Raw genomic sequence first — 5130 nt, forward strand, 5'->3', positions numbered from 1 at the left:
CTGTGTTGTGTCATGGTAGAGCATTTGAAGAGGGGATAAGTTTATAAACTGATGTTTGGTCTTGTACGTAAATTGGAGAAAAAAACCAATGATTTCGTTGGAAATTGATGTTCAATAGAAAATGAATTACATTCCCAATTTTCCTAGTGTTTTGCTTAATTTGGAAAACAATCCTAAATGGTTGAAAATATGAGTTTTGTAAGCCAAAATCCAGATTCCAGAGAACTAATCTCTGGAAAGACGACTTGTGGAAAAGTGGAAAATTGAAAGAATGTTATTGCAATTTATATTCGATTTTTGAGAAATGTTAGTTTTCTACTATGTGAATATGATGTGCAGTAGGTATTATTAAGGTTCACTTTGGGCAAGTTATTTACATGGGTAAATGCACTTATGTGGGTAAGAAAATACTTACGCAAGAAAGTGCATTTATTCATGTTCTTTTACTTTTCAGATAAATAAAATAATGACCATTGTGGCCATAAAAATTCTATTCTCAAAGGATTATTTTTGTCCCATCCAAGTGTTAACAACTTTTTTCCATATGAGAAATGTTATTTATCCACCTGGGAGATGGGTATCACTTGTTTTCCTGATCGTTACAAATCTGAAAAAAGAACATGAGCTTCTTGGTTAATGGGATTGTAAATCTCATTGACCAATTTTCTTCCTCTCAAAATCCCAAAAATGAATGTCCCCTAAATATTATTATTGCCAAAAGTAACACTTAAAAAGAGGATTCCATATTCCCATCAAGATAATAAGTTCATGGGGTTTGTCTTAATCTTTATTAAAAGGGGATTTTACCAATTTGATAGTTGAAGGGCGACCCCATTATTCATGGGATCCCACCTGAGACATTGCAAATTCCCAATTCGGATCTAACCTTGTCAAATTTTGCTACAGAGCATCTTTTTGGTAGGGTTCCTCAAATGGTGGATTCCTGATTGTTCCCAAACCATCATACAGCAATACATTGAATTCGAGATTAGTGTGATCCAGATATAAAAAGGGCAGTTCGAGAGAGCCCTCAAATGTGGGGTCTGGGAAGGGACAGATGTACACAACCTATCCCTGCATATACAGAGAGACTGTTTCTGACCCCACAACCTTGGTCACAAAAGTGATCCAAGACCGTAAACCCCAATGCTCTCCGCACCCTACCAAAAAAAAAAAAAGGTTCATCATAATCGTCTCAAAAACATAAACCGATCAAGAACTTCAGTCCTTATTTCCTACACGTAACATTAGTCCGTATGCTTGCACATTTGCTTTAGTCACTGCTCCGAAAATGACTGTTTGACCGTTTGTCCTTTTATCGGCTTGTCTTGTATTTCAAGAGTGGCATAGTACTGCTCAAATATAAAATGATCCATGTATTAAGTCATCTAAGGCCTGTTCATGTCAAACCTAGTACGTATTTTCTTGGCAGTTGCTAACTGTGCCGACTTCTTACTGCTCTAGAAACAGATTCTCTGTCGTTTGGTCTCTTTGATCGTTTACCAGCAGTAACATCGAACCCAGAAAGGGTGCAAGGGAAAAGTCAAAAAGAAAAAGGAGATTTGGCTTTCAGTTAAGATATGATTCCCTAACAGTCTTAACTACGCAAATTTTCAATCCAAAGAGAACGACACATATGTGCTTCAAGCCTTCAACTTATCCAGAAAAAAAAAAATCACGTTTTTAGACTGTAAAATATTAGAGAAGGCTAAATTAATTGCATTGCATTAAATGAGAATTGCATGACAATTTATAGAATGAGGTGAACAAATCCACACTGACTCAAACTCTTCCATCTTAATTTACTTCAAACACAAATATTATCTTTATCTGATCTCAATTCAACTAATCTCAAATTTATCTTTTATCCCATAATATTCCCTAATATGAGGTCGGATTCTGTCCTCACAAAATTGTGTTCATGCTATTCTCACAGTATTTTCAATCGTTCATTGAAAATATCTCTATGTTTCATGGAAAGATGTTCTCAATGCATGGTTGAAGAAGGCTGTAAAAACGGTGTAAACACAATTTTATAAGCACCAAATCCGATTTCCCGTAATATAATCAAGTTTTACTGATGAGGTGTATCGATGAGGGATCGGGATCAGTAACCTCTAATGAATCAGAAATAAAAACAAAAGCTTGAATAAAGTGGTGCTCTCTCTTTCAATTGCCCTTTTCTCAACGGTGCAATGCAATCAATTTGGTATGGTCGGATGTTGTAAGTAGTTGGTTCATTAATTCACCCGTTATCTAAACTAAAGTGGCGTTTGATAAAACTGAAACAGGTTTGATATCTGAAAATTTGGATTTTTTGGAGGTTGGATCTCGTTTAATGTTAACACAAACGTCTGAACAATGTCTCTGAAAATGTCAATAGGTCTGATTTAGTGAAAGGCAGCCATGCACGGAATGTATTCAAACGTGTTTCAGCCGCATGTTTACTGCGAAGATTATGGTTTATGAATATGCAGGCAACTTAATCCATGCTTCCAGTCAAACCGTTGAGCGATTTTTTAAGCGAGTCATGGTTTAGATGCTAGTATACATATGATTTTTTGGCCAGGAACAAGGATCCATGTCGAGTGTCGTCATGCTCTAATAATTGATCTGTCTCAAAATAATCTCTTTATCAATAAGGGCAACTTTTGATTGAATTTGAATATTAACTTTGTATCGATTAAATTATCGTTCGAATTCGGATATGCATTGATCCGATTTGATAAATATTCGAACCACATATATATAAATTTAAAAAGGAGGTTAAAAATGTAAATAAAAAAATGAAGCAAACATGAAACATTTGAACCTCTTTGAATCTCTGATCTATCTCTCTCCGGTCTCCATCTCCTTGCAAACCCTAACCCTAATCCTCCCTTCACTGTTGCCATCGCTGTCGCCCGATGGCAACAGCGACTCAACAGTCAAGTACCGGTCACCGGCCACCACCCCTCATCCTCTGCCTCTCTTCAGTTCCCTCCAATATCTCATCTAATCATCTTCTCCTCTATCTCTTCTCTTTCAAATCTTGATTCATTAACGTAGTCATTCGAGCAACCACCATCACCAACAGCAACATTAGTGACAACGGTCAAGTGACAGTAGTCTTGACAGCAACCACCATCGCCAACAACAACCATCATCTTCTCTTCTATCTCTCCTTCACTGCACTGCCATCGTCAGTGACAATAGTCTCGACAGCAACCATCATCACTGACGACAACCATCATCTTCTCTATCTCTCCTTCATCGTCGCCACACTGCCATCACCGCTCACTGGCCACCACTACCGTCGATTGAATGCGAATCGAATCGAATATTCAATTTGATAATCGAAATCGAATTCGAACTCAAATATTCAATATCCGTTGGATATCAAATCGAATTCGAATATTAGTGTTAATAATCGGTTTCGAATTTGAATCTAGCCTGATTCGATTCGAATTCGATCCATTTACAGGCCTAAGAATAAGGGGAACTTTTGGGTCTTATTATCAATAAAAATAATATTTTTAACATAAGTTTTAGAATAGGGTAACTTTTTTTTGAAAAAATACTAAAAAATGGTGGAAATACAGTTCATCTCCTTCCTCCTTTTGACCACCGAACGAACTCACCTCCTCTCTATCTTTCTCTTTCCTCCTACTCTTTCTTCTTCTTCTTCTTCTTCTCTACATCTGAGTTTGGAGTAGAGCTGTTATGAATTCTTTTTCTAAACCAGTTAGAAGAACACATGAAACACTACACCAAGTACAAGAATCGGCAGTTTAGTTGATTTAAAAGTTTTTTCAGAACCCGTAATTTGGGAGAGCCTGTTATTTGGGACAAAGTATCCAAAGACAGAATGATCACCATCGCTGAAAGCAGCACTTGAAAACAAGCAATGATACCCGACCAACCACCGTGGGACGAAGAAATCGAACCCACGAGAAAGAGAGAACGAGAGATAGGGAGACACTTTGTCAAATCCGCGAGAAAGAGAATGAGAATGAGAGAGAGGTTATCAAATCCGCGCTGCAAGTTGCAGCGGTGGTGGCAGAACAGGGGAAGTGAAAGAGGAGAAGAGAGAGAGAGAGGGGGAAAGAGAACTGTCGCCGTTTGAAGGAGCGCAGATCAGATCGTCGCTGCTGGATTGCCATTGTCTCGGATCAGTTCACGATTCTCACTGTTCACTCTCACCTGCTCTCTCTCTCTCTCTTCTCTTGCCACAGAAGGTCGGTTGCTGCGAAGGTCCAATTTTCTCTTCCAATTGTTTTCTGTTCTTTTCCACAAGTGGTTATTTAGGCTGTGTTTGGTTGGAAGGAAAAGATAGAGAAAGGAAAGGAAAGATAGTGAAACTTATACAAGGTTTATATGAATTTTTCTACCTTTCCCTACCTTTTCCTTCAAACCAAACACAGCCTAATTAAAATTCAACGTAAAAATTCAGAAGTTCTCCTCCGTTATTCCTCTACCCTTGGTCAAGGTGCTACAAATGTATTTTGGATTGATATCTTAACAAATACAAGGCGTTTCTTGTCTTTGTTTCATTTATCTTGTGGAGGAGGTTGCACTGGTACTAGAACACTTAAATAAAATAGCCTTGCAGACCCAAAGAAACTTGTATCTTCTGCTTTCCACTTTCCACATTCATATTCTTTTACATTTTAGTTGACAAGCTAAGAGTTTTGTTAAAGCAATTTCCTGTTTTTTCCAAATGCCTTTTTTGTTGACAGTCCTACAAACATTTTTGATATTGAGTTAAACTGATCGATCAGCTTCAAAAGTACTGCTTCATTACCTCTCTCACCTGAAAGTCCTCAAAGGCTTAGAGCAGAGGATGACAAGTTTCACATCCCCTGATGGTCCAATGTAACCAACACGATCTGTTTTTTCGGCTATTTTAGTGGAGTCATTTACCCAATGAGTGTGTGTCTATGTAAATTGTGAATGGAGGAGGAAGAGAATGAACAGTATTTTTACTTTTATTTGATATATTTAAAAAAAAAAAGATTGTTTTTATTGATATTAAGATCTCAAGTAATAATTGACCTCTAACACACCTGGGCGGGCATGGCCCAAAAATAAAGATTATTTATTATATCATATGTGGGCCGAGGGCTGTGCTGGTCAATGCTTCGTGCCATC

The sequence above is a fragment of the Nelumbo nucifera genome, chromosome 2 (genome assembly GCF_055504915.1).
Source record: "Nelumbo nucifera cultivar China Antique chromosome 2, China Antique-T2T, whole genome shotgun sequence".
NCBI lineage: Eukaryota > Viridiplantae > Streptophyta > Magnoliopsida > Proteales > Nelumbonaceae > Nelumbo > Nelumbo nucifera.